Source organism: Myxine glutinosa, chromosome 1 (assembly GCF_964187855.1).
Source record: "Myxine glutinosa chromosome 1, kmMyxGlut1.1, whole genome shotgun sequence".
NCBI classification, from domain to species: Eukaryota; Metazoa; Chordata; class Myxini; order Myxiniformes; family Myxinidae; genus Myxine; species Myxine glutinosa.
The window spans coordinates 331,093,192-331,105,963 of NC_136261.1; the positions used below are offsets into that span (position 1 = coordinate 331,093,192).

A 12,772-nucleotide genomic window follows, 5' to 3' on the forward strand; every position below is an offset into this window, starting at 1 on the left:
AAAATGTGTCACAATAATTCATATCACCAAACATACACAGGCAGTCAGCAAAATCATATAAACACATGCAGTCAGTATAACTTCACATCGACACAGGCAGTCAATGACAAAATATACACAGGCAGTCAATGGCATCAAACATACACGATTACAGAATATGCCATTTAGAGTTCGTCATCACTGTCCTGTGTGTCGTATCCGACAATATAGTCCGCATCGTTTTCACAGTCCGTTCCACACAAGCAAAGGTCGGTCAAATTGATTGGCAAATCGAATTGGTCGAATGGTCGATCGAATCAAATTCGATGAATCGAATCGAATCGATCGAATTGGTCGAATGGTCGAATGGTCGATCGAAGCGATTGGTCGAATTGGTCGAATGGAATTGGTCGATTGGTCGAATTGGTCGAATTGGTCGAATCGAATTGGTCGGAATTGGCAAATGTAAACATTGATTTTCAGATTTTCCATGTAATAACGTTTCCAAAAATGTATAGGTTTGCTAATCTACCATGATTTTGAACGAAAAAACATAGTGAACCTGACTAGATGCGAAAGGCAACACGAAAGCTTCTCTAGATTTGGTCACTTTATTTAATAACAATAAAAGCAAACAAAATAAAAGATTCAAGATCTTGTTTGAGTTTAGGTTGAGTTTCCTGTGTTTGGAATGTTTTCCATTGGACAGTTTGCAACAAATCACCTTTGGATATTCAAAATGGAATCGATTATCCATTATGGCCAAGAATGCTTGGTTTGGACTATGATTTCGATGTCAAGATACCAAATCCCTTTATCAAGGATGGCAAATCAGGATGTCAGAGTGGTGCTATGAAAGGCAGAATGCAGTCAGTTCTCGTGAGATAGAGGTCGAAATGGGTCATCGTAAAAGCCTTTTCGATGCATCTAAATGTGAGCCTTCATATTTGCCTTCTGGTGCATGAAAGGTAACCATTGATTGTCATTACAGTCATTTATATATGTTATAATCACTGCAATTGCAGAGAGAAATTGTGGCTTTAGAGTGACTGGTGGCTTGTTCATGAATATTCACGAAAACTGTTTATTTTTTAAGGTAGTCTCATGTTCTCAGGAATGCCTTTCCAGAAGGAAATGGAACTGACTATTTAAATGGTTCAATTATACCTTGTACTCGTATATCACAACAATAAGGGCATTTTTTGAAGTAACACCATTTGACAGAAAAATGTAGGCCTAAAGCTTGTTTGTCATGCACAGCATGAACGCAAAGCCATTAGGGAGTCCTTTTGCTAATTTGTTATTTTCCATTTACCAGGAAACTGGTCAGGTCACTGCAGACACCCTGAACAACCACAAATAAATGCTATAACATGCTTCTACGGTACAACCCTCCAGATGAGACAAAATAAATTTTCTCAAAAAAATTATATTGTACTCATCTTGTTCTTGTTCATCTTGCTTATGAAGCTTTCGCAACAAACAGCGAATAAGCCAAATTACAATGACACTGTTTGACTTGGCCATGACCTCATCTGCATTGTATCCACAACTTGATGACTAAATTTTCTTTCAATCAATCAATTAATTGAAATAGTTATTGCATATACATAGCCCCTCAAATAGTATCCAACGTTACTATCTCTGAATATCCATATTTCTTATAGTTATTGCTTGACATTTATGAGCAGAGTCTGCATGACCATTCGACTGCTCCCCAAGGTCTACTTTTACAAACGATGCCACGTTATAGTTTATGCTGCCACATTATATTGGAGATGAGACAGCTGGCTTTACACAGTATACTCTTCTACCTACGCTCCCCTCTCTCATCCCCCACGCCCATTTCCTACTTGCGCAGAAATGTAGCACTCTTCACTTCATAATTGAATTCATAATTCAACAATCCAGTTTCACTTGGATTTGCTTTGCCAAATATCAAATGCAAAAGACAAAGCTCAAAAGGAAGCATAGAAAGCACTATGCAAGGAAGCACTAACAACAACAAGCATTCTGAGTATTGCGCTGCAATACATGTCCCCTACCGGCATTGGGTAGCACTGTCATAGAAGACAGTATTATGACTTACCGCACTCCAAATTATAGTCCGGAAAACTGTTGGGGAAATTCCCAAAGTTCAAAGTGCCATAACTTTGTCAAAAATGATCGAAACGTGGTGAAGTTCGAACTTCATCTGTAACTTATCATGAGGAAACCATGTGCCAAGTTTGAAATCATTGGCATTAAGCGTTTAGGAAAAAAGTGCGGAAAGCTGTTCTTTGCCTGACGGACTGACGGACCGACAGACTGACAGACGGAGGGACGGAGTGCAAACCTATAGTCCCCTCCGATGTACACCGGTAGGGGACTAATAACTAGAAAGCATCTGAAAATGCAAAGCCCGTCTGTGTCCATTTCTATTCAGATGTCTTCTTCTTCCGTATGCTCAAAATAACGAAAAGAACAAGTAAAAAAAAATACAAAAATTAAATTTATGATTTTATGCAGCCTTCACCTTTGAGCTTTAGATCTAAAAAAAATAATCAGCTTATAGCTTTTGATTGATGAACCAATTCTGTGATCCAAAATGCAAATTCTTAAAATTTCAGGTCAATTGGAAGAAAATTGACGATTTTATGCAACTTTGACCTTTTGTTTGAAAAAAAAAAAAAATCGACTCCTACCTTTTGATTGGTGAACCAATTCAGTGACCCAATATGCAATATTTTTTTTAATTTCAGGCCAATCGGACGAAAATTGATGATTTTATTTGATGCTGACCTTTGACCTTTTGACGAAATTATTAATTTGTTCTTTCCATGTTCTCATAATAAAGCTTTGTTGAAATTTGATGACAAAACTCAAATGGTAAATTTAAGTTTCAGGTCAATTGGATGAAAATTGATGATTTTACGTGACACTGACCTTTGACCTTGTGATAAAATTATTAATTTGCCCTCTCCATATTATCACAACTAGCAACGGTACACACCCTACGTGCGGGGCTTCAATTGGGAGGCCCAAATGAAAAGGCAAAATATCAGAAATTGAAGGCTTTTTTTTTATTTTAAACGATTTATATAAACATCCGTTAAATCATATCACACACAAATCATCAAAATCTAAACAGTATTTGTAGAATTTCAATAAAAGCCACATCACTGTTCATATCGGTAAATATTATTCCATCGTGTTTGGAAAAACTGGAAAATTGGGAAAACAATATAGCCTATTTTACTCCAGGGGGTCCCAGGATTACCCACCCAAAATATAGTTGCGATCGGTTCAGCCGTTTTTGCGGTACATGGGAACAGACGGACAGACAGACATTTGGTGAATGAATTATTATCACAATAGAGCTTGGGTGAAAATTTGATGACAAAACTCAAATGGTAGAAAAGTTACGGCACACACACACACACACACACACACACACACACACACACACACACACACACACACACACACACACACACACACACACACACACAGTGATTACAAAACCACAACTCCTGCCAAGCCCGGGGCGGGCTAACTAGAACAGCATTCGGTAGAGAGCATACCTCCGCCAAGCTGAACAGTTCACATTTTGTATCCCACTGACAGGTCATATCTGGATTCGGACCTGAACCAAAATGGAACCATTTCTTCCTCGTCACACACCCAACCTGTCCACCAAGTTTCGTCTGAATCTGTGCATAGCTTTTTGAAATATCATGTTATATATCGTTTTTATCCCCATCACTTAATGGTGAAGATTCACTTTAAAATTATCGGATTGGGATCTTCACTAAAATCGAATCAATTCTTCCTTGTCATTATCGGATTCGGATCTTCACTACAATCGAATCAATTCTTCCTTGTCATACACCCAATCTGTCAACCAAGTTTCGTCCGAATTCGCCAATTTTTCAGAAACAGACAAATAGTGCTGAAAACATAACCTCCACCCACCTTTTAGTCAGGTTCACTATGTTTTTTCGTTCAAAATCATGGTAGATTAGCAAACCTATACATTTTTGGAAACGTTATTACATGGAAAATCTGAAAATCAATGTTTATATTTGCCAATTCCGACCAATTCGATTCGACCAATTCGACCAATTCGACCAATCGACCAATTCCATTCGACCATTCGACCATTCGCTTTGATCGACCATTCGACCATTCGGTCGATTCGATTCGATTCATCGAATTCGATTCGATCGACCATTCGACCAATTCGATTTGCCAATCAATTTGACCGACCTTTGCTTGTGTGGAACGGACTGTGAAAACGATGCGGACTATATTGTCGGATACGACACACAGGACAGTGATGACGAACTCTAAATGGCACATTCTGTAATCGTGTATGTTTGATGCCATTGACTGCCTGTGTATATTTTGTCATTGACTGCCTGTGTCGATGTGAAGTTATACTGACTGCATGTGTATATATGATTTTGCTGACTGCCTGTGTATGTTTGGTGATATGAATTATTGTGACACATTTTGATGTTATTAACTGCCTGTACAAAATGATAACATGTATTTGATTTATGCAACTTATCACGAAAATAAAGACAGTATTTTGCAATTCAAAACCTTTGATTCGTGTCTTACCATATTCCCCATAGCACTAATTTGATACTTTCATTGGATTCCTTGTCCCTGAAAATATAAGTTTAGTGTATTTTTAAAAGTTTTTAGGGTAATTAGAGGCAGAAATAGAACAAAATATGTATTTTACAGTGGCCATTTTGAAAATCCAAAATGGCCGCCATACAGGTATCTCTCCAAATGTAAACATTGATTTTTAGTTTCCTTATGCTATAACCTTTCCAAAAATGTATAGGTTTGCTAATCTACCATGATTTTGAACGAAATATAATTTATTGACATAGTGAACCTGACTATTTGGTGGCACAGGTAATAAAAAAAATTTAAATTATGATTTGGCAAACACTGCACACTTCATAAAGCTACACCACTGGCACATCACTACCTGTGCACTTCTTCAAACTCACCGAACATCAGAAAACCAAGCAATGTCGGCATGTCGCAATACCAGGATAAATGATGCCCTTTGAATCAAGAATTTCATTTACTAAGCAACGACTTGTGCAAAACCAGAGGTGATTTCACCGAATTTCTTGCCAAGATGTTAATATGGTGTTCTAATTCAGCCGACATTAACGACACGTGGATGACCTTCTGATAAACTGTAAGCTGAGCACAATTACAGTCACGAAATGCCCCATCTGCAATATCATGATTAACGATCCCACAAGAACTAATGTCAAAATTTTTTTATTGTGCATGCAGACTGCACCGCAATCAAAAACTACATCTCATGGAGATAATTGGGTTTCTTCAGTCACGGGTCATCATATTGTAGCAAATTATTCAAATCGTCTTTCAAAGTGTACGACATATTCTCAAAGAAACGGTGAACGCAGCACTTTTTAAACAAAAGGCCACCATTTTCAGGACATCTCCCAACCATGTTGCGGAGACTTACGGGCTAGTTATTGCAGCTGGTTGTTCCAAACATGAAAGGAGATTTTTTTTAAATCCCAGTGAAAGAAAACTCCTCCGAGAGATGAACTTACTGCTGAAAAATCAAAAAAAAAAAGTCGTTTAGCTCCAATTTGCAAAGCACAGTTCAAGTGTGGCTTGTTCTTCAGGGTCACAGTCAGTGCCTGCTGTCCCTTTCATGGTGTACTGCTTGCTTTTTTTTTTAAGAAAGAAGGTCAAAGTCGGACATTAAATCCAGAGCTCAAACGGCTATTGTTTGGACAGCCGACACTTCAGATGTTATGGCCACCAGCGAAGCAATCCAATGGATCCCAGGAGCTCATCGGCACGATTTCCCATCTGGATAGTCCCGCCATGGACGCTGCCGCAATGCCGTCTCCGGCCACTCTCTCGCACAGCTGCACGAACTGGACTCGAGTACGTTTGTGTTGCTTCGTGGCTTCAAAGCCTTCGTGAAAAGCTGCAGTTTAGTTGAATGGCGTATCCTTATTCACACAAAGTTCAACGACCTCAAACATCTTACAGGACGGTGGTATAAATCTACTTTTGTATGGTCTATGTAAATTGTCATTCGTCTTCCACAGTTTATGCAAGTTTAACTCTTTGGGACTTTGCATGTCATGTTACGAAATTGTGTGTGTGTGTGTGTGTGTGTGTGTGTGTGTGTGTGTGTGTGTGTGCCTGTATGTATGTGTATGTGCGTGTGCATGTATGTATGTGTGTATGTGTGTGGGTGTGTGTATATGTATGTGTGTGTGCATATGTATGTGTGTGTGTATATGTGTGGGTATGCATGTGAGTATGTCTGTATGTGTGTGTATGTTTGTATGTATTGTGTTTGTCTGTATGTGTGTGCGTGTGTATATGAGTGTGTGTGTGCATATGAGCGTGTGTGTATATGAGTGTGTGTGTATATGAGCGTGTGTGTATATGAGTGTGTGTGTATGTCTGTATGTATGTGTGTGCCTACAGGAAAGTCTGAGACCTACAGGAAAGTTGGACAGAACTTTGGAGTCAGGATGCCTGTCTGAACCCCAGAGGGGCACACATCGAGAACGTCAATTGCAAGCATTTTGCATAAATGCCAATTACAGACCTTGGGCTCTCACTAACTCAAGCAGTAACTTACTGCAATAGCAATCATTGATATAAAATACCATGTCATAATCTTTCAAGAAATGTTTGGTTCACTTTCCTGAGGTTTCTGTGTCTTTGTAAATAAACGTTTGAAGTTGTTTCACTCTTTTTGAAACACGCTGTACACGCGGTTGTTTGCCATTGCCTTACTAGTGCAAATCTTGGACGTATGAAATTTCCACAACGCACAGACACTCAATATACTACTCTTTTCAAAAGATGGCCTGTGATCTTTAATGTCCAAATTTGAGTGACAGCAAACACAACAGCTGGATATATATCCCCGATGAAAGGATGGCATTATCAATGAGGCACCACCTGCCTGTGGAGCACCAGGACAACAGCTTGAATCCTCTCAAGAAGCACATGAACCCAGATTTGACAACTCAAAGGTGAGCAAATGACCTCCAGACAACCCTGTCGTTCCATTTTCATTTTCTTTCGTGACAAAATTATTTTATACGTTGCATGCAGCAGAAAACATTTATTCATTGAAAACACAAATATGAATATTTTGGTCCCGACGTTCGTCCCGTATTCTTCTTCTGCTTATCTACCTGTTAATAACTTTTCCCTTTCCCTTGCGCCAGGCACTGTGGCTATATATCCAAAGGAAATTTCCAGTTTTACATCGTTTTAAGACAATTAGTAGCTTCAGCTGAACTTCTGTTAAAATTACCCTGCAGTCACCTGGATAAACAAAAGGTTGGCTCCAGTCAATATAACAACTGCTTTTATGACGATACGAGGAAGAGTACCAATAATAATAATAATAATAATAATAATAAAAATAAAGGAGTCTTATATAGCCCCATCAAGCAGAGTAAACTACCCTCATGGCGCTTTACATTATCATGCGAACGCACACACACCGCACACACACACACACACACACACACACACACACACACACACACACACACACACACACACACACACACACACACAAACATACACACACACAGACACACCTTCACTCTTGCCCTATTCCTCTCCCTCCCCATTCAAAACCCACAGATGTGTACTCCCCCTCCTCCTCCCCTCCCTCCCCGTGAAAATGCAACATGTGTCAACGTGAAAATACAACATGTGTCAACGTGAAAATAGAACATGTGTCACCGTGAAAATGCAACATGTGTCAACGTCAAAATAGAACATGTGTCACCGTGAAAATAGAACATGTGTCAACGTGAAAATGCAACATGTGTCAACGTGAAAATTCAACATGTGTCAACGTGAAAATAGAACATGTGTCAACGTGAAAATAGAACATGTGTCAATGTGAAAATAGAACATATGTCAACGTGAAAATAGAACATGTGTCAATGTGAAAATAGAACAGTATCCCTCTCCTCTCTCTCCCTCTCCCCCACTCCCCCACTCCCCTCCTCCCCTCCTCTCTCCCCCACTCCCCTCCTCCCCTCCTCTCTCCCCCACTCCCCCCCCCCCCACGCCACTCCCCCACTCCCCTCCTCCCCTCCTCTCTCCCCCACTCCCCCCCCCCACGCCACTCCCCCACTCCCCTCCTCCCCTCCTCTCTCCCCCACTCCCCCCCCCCACGCCACTCCCCTTCCACCCACACCCTATATGTTAAAATTATGTTATATCTATATATTATTGCAAAGTTCAAAGTGCCATAACTTTGTCAAAAATGATGGAATATGCAAATTTATGCACGGTTGATGCTGGTTTTCAAACTTGATCTCAGGTGTGCTGAGACACGTGTGTCACGCCTCGCCTCGTTGATAAGCCCGCAAGGTCGCTCCGTGGAGCAGCCTGCACGTAATGCACTGTGTGAATTATATAAATTATTACCAACTCACGGTCTGAGGTACTGGCGATTCAAGAGATATCCGTTTTTTAAATATTTTCGTTTAATTAACGATATCTGCCAAACCACGTACCCTATCGCAAATTCCAAAAGGACATTTTAGTAGACTGACATGCTGAACAGATTTGTGAAGTTTCCTCTCGATTGGATCAAAAATGAGGGAGGGGCTCGGTTTTAAAGGTTAATGCTTAAAAACGTCATAACTCTAAAACCATCAGTAATTGATTTTATTTTTCGGTTCACGATCAATGATCGATGTGCATATATATATATGTTGCTCAGCTTGGCTCCGCCCCTCCGGAAAGCATGCGCTTGTCGCACTGTTGACGTTCGCGAGATGAGGCTGAGGACGCGCAGTGCGGCTTGAGGAGAACTCGAGAATGAACAAGAGATATCCTTTTTTTTTCTTCTATTTTTTAATAATTTCGTTTAATAAACGATATCTGCCAAACCACGTGCCCTATCGCAAATTCCAAAAAGGACATTTTAGTGCTGAACAGATCTGTGAAGTTTCCCCTCGATTGGATCAAAAATGAGGGAGGAGCTCGGTTTTAAAGGTTCATGCTTAAAAACGTCATAACTCTGAAACCATGTGACGCATGACGTCATGCTCGCTGACTTTTTTGTTCGTCATGGGTATGCGATTCTGCCTGCAAAGTTTGGCCTCGATCTGTTCAGCCGTTGCAGAGAAAATGGGGTTTTCAAAAACAATATGGCGGCCGAAGCACGTGACCTGTGACGTCATAATTACCATTAAAATATTCTACAGACCGAGTCCATCATATGGTGAAAATTTTTATCTCAATCGGTCCTATTATTGCAGAGAAATTGGTTTTTAAAGGAAATTAAAACTTAAAATGGCACTGAGTTAAGGATCATCAGAATTATCAGAATTACCAAAGTTCAAAATGCCATAACTTTGTTAAAAATGATCGAAACGTCGTGAAGTTCGAACTTGACCTGTAACTTATCATGAGGAAACCATGTGCCAAGTTTGAAATCATCAGCATTAAGCGTTTAGAAAAAAAGTCCGGAAAACTGTTCTTTGCGTGACGGACTGACGGATGGAGGGACGGCGTGCAAACCTATAGTCCCCTCCGGTGTACACCGGTCGGGGACTAATAACCATGTCCAGATTTTTATAAACAAAATGTTTATTAGCACAGCGAGAGCGGAGAGCGAAAACTTACTGACTGAATAAACCATAATGCAATACAGCTTGAACTATTATTACCAGACAATGGTTGTTTGTCCGTGTTCCATTCTTTTTAAAATGCTGAGCGTCAAGCAAGGAAGCAGCACAAACTCTTTTAAACTTGCTTGGGATGACTCAGCAAGGACTCCAAACACTGACGTGGCACACTCAGAGAGAACACTCCAACCACGACGTCATTGAGAGTGTCAAAACAATTAGGTCAGGAGTGGGATTCGAACTCCACGCCTCCAGAAGAGGCTGCGACCTTAACGCAGCGCCTTAGACCACTCGGCCATCCTGACTACATAGTCTCATTATGCGTCAGAATTATGGAAAGGATAATTATTCATAGTAGAGTGAAAATTATTTTGAGAAAGACAAGTTACACACCTGCAGCAGACCCAAACGACTAATTATAACAAGAAGACGTCATGCAGAGCACGACACTTGCAAAATACACCCCCACCGCCCCAAAAAAGGTTGCCATTGTTCCATCAAATTGTCCATTTCATCAAGATTAAAGTTGACGATCTTGATCAAAGCTCAGGTTAACCGGATGTAAAGTGACGATTTTTCAGATGAAAATTGATGATTTTAGAGGTTTGACCTTGAGTTTACCTTTGAACTTTTGACCTCAAAAATAGTTGGTTTTCCAATTTAGTGACTCAATGTGCAAATGTTCTTCAATTTCCTCAAAGTCTTTGGGATGAACGATGCCGTGTCGAGGTTGTTAAAAATAAGAATCATGTCAGGAGTGGGATTTGAACCCACGCCTCCAGGGGAGACTGTGACCTTCAATGCAGAGCCTTGGACTGCTCAGCCATCCTGACTTTTTAGTTTCATGAAATGTCAGAATTATGGAAAGTATAATTATTCATAGTAGAGTGAAAATTATTTTGAGAAAAACAAGTTACACACTCGCAGCAGACCCAAACGACTAATTATAAAAAGAAGACGTCATGCAGAGCACGACACTTGCAAAATCCACCCCCACCGCCCCAAAAAAGGTTGCCATTGATCCATCAAATTGTCCATTTCATCAAGATTAAAATTGACGATCTTTATCAAAGCTCGGGTTAACAGGATGTGAAGTGATGATTTTTTCAGATGAAAATTGATGATTTTAGAGGTTTGACCTTGAGTTAACCTTTGACCTTTTGACCTCAAAAATAGTTGGTTTTCAAATTTAGTGACTCAATGTGCAAATGTTCTTCAATTTCCTCAAAGGCTTTGGGATGAACGATGACGTCTCGAGGTTGTTAAAAATAATAATCATGTCAGGAGTGGGATTTGAACCCACGCCTCCAGAGGAGACTGCGACCTTGACGCAGTGCCTTAGACCGCTCGGCCATCCTGACTACATAGTCTCAGTAAGCGTCAGAATTATGGAAAGTATCATTATTCATAGTAGAGTGAAAATTATTTTGAGAAAGACAAGTTACACAGCCGCAGCAGACCCAAACGACTAATTTTAAAAAGAAGACACCATGCAGAGCACGACACTTACAAAGTACACCCCACCACCCCAAAAAAGGTTGCCATGGATCCATCAAATTGTTCATTTCATCAATATTAAAATTGACGATCTTGATCAAAGCTCGGGTTAACAGGATGTGAAGTGACGATTTTTCAGATGAAAATTGATGATCTCAGAGGTTTGACCTTGAGTTTAGCTTTGGCCTTTTGACCTCAAAAATAGTTGGTTTTTCGATTTAGTGACTCAATGCGCAAATGTTCTTCCATTTCCTCAAAGTTTTTGGGATGAACGATGACGTCTCGAGGTTGTTAAAAATAATAATCATGTCAGGAGTGGGATTCAAACAAACGTCTACCAGAGGAGACTGCGACCTGAACGCAGCACCTTGGACCACTCGGCCATCCTGACTTCTTAGTCTCATGGAATGTCAGAATTATGGAAAGTATAATTATTCATAGTAGAGTGAAAATTATTTTGAGAAAAACTAGTTACACACCCGCAGCAGACCCAAACGACTAATTATAAAAAGCAGACGTCATGCAGAGCACGACACTTGCAAAATACACCCCCACCACCCCAAAAAAGGTTGCCATTGATCCATCAAATTGTCCATTTCATCAAGATTAAAGTTGACGATCTTGATCAAAGCTCAGGTTAACCGGATGTAAAGTGACGATTTTTCAGATGAAAATTGATGATTTTAGAGGTTTGACCTTGAGTTTACCTATGACCATTTGACCTCAAAAATAGTTGGTTTTCCAATTTAGTGACTCAATGTGCAAATGTTCTTCAATTTCCTCAAGGACTTTGGGATGAACGATGACGTCTTGAGGTTGTTAAAAATAACAATCATGTCAGGAGTGGGATTCGAACCCACGCCTCCAGAGGAGAACTGCGACCTGAACGCAGCGCCTTGGACCGCTCGGCCATCCTGACCTCTTTGTTGCATGAAACGTCAGAATTATGGAAAGTATATTTATTCATTGTAGAGTGAAAATTATTTTGAGAAAAACAAGTTACACACCCGCAGCAGACCCAAACGACTAATTATAAAAAGAAGACGTCATGCAGAGCACGACACTTGCAAAATCCACCCCCACCGCCCCAAAAAAGGTTGCCATTGATCCATCAAATTGTCCATTTCATCAAGATTAAAATTGACGATCTTGATCAAAGCTCGGATTAATAGGATGTGAAGCGATGATTTTTTCAGATGAAAATTGATGATTTTAGAGGTTTGACCTTGAGTTAACCTTTGACATTTTGACCTCAAAACGAGTTGGTTTTCAAATTTAGTGACTCAATGTGCAAATGTTCTTCAATTTCCTCAAAGTCTTTGGGATGAACGATGACGTCTCGAGGTTGTTAAAAATAACAATCATGTCAGGAGTGGGATTTGAACCCACGCCTCCAGAGGAGACTGCGACCTTAACGCAGCACCTTAGACCGCTCGGCCATCCTGACTACATAGTCTCAATAAGCGTCAGAATTATGGAAAGTATCATTATTCATAGTAGAGTGAAAATTATTTTGAGAAAAACAAGTTGCACACACGCAGCAGACCCAAATGACTAATTATGAAAAGAAGACGTCATGCAGAGCACGACACTTGCAAAATCCACCCCCACCGCCC

At 40.1% G+C, this 12,772-nt stretch overlaps 4 non-coding genes across 4 annotated transcripts; all 4 read right to left on the reverse strand.

The window, feature by feature from the left end:
* Positions 1-9,880: 9,880 nt before the first annotated feature.
* TRNAL-AAG (transfer RNA leucine (anticodon AAG)) lies at positions 9,881-9,964 on the reverse strand. The gene has a single exon. It is a non-coding gene; the product is annotated as a tRNA-Leu (tRNA).
* Positions 9,965-10,937: 973 nt separating this feature from the next.
* On the reverse strand, positions 10,938-11,020 carry TRNAL-AAG (transfer RNA leucine (anticodon AAG)). The gene has a single exon. It is a non-coding gene; the product is annotated as a tRNA-Leu (tRNA).
* A 971-nt stretch (positions 11,021-11,991) lies between these two features.
* On the reverse strand, positions 11,992-12,075 carry TRNAL-AAG (transfer RNA leucine (anticodon AAG)). The gene has a single exon. It is a non-coding gene; the product is annotated as a tRNA-Leu (tRNA).
* Positions 12,076-12,520: 445 nt separating this feature from the next.
* On the reverse strand, positions 12,521-12,603 carry TRNAL-AAG (transfer RNA leucine (anticodon AAG)). Its single transcript has one exon. It is a non-coding gene; the product is annotated as a tRNA-Leu (tRNA).
* Between the last annotated feature and the right edge of the window lie 169 nt (positions 12,604-12,772).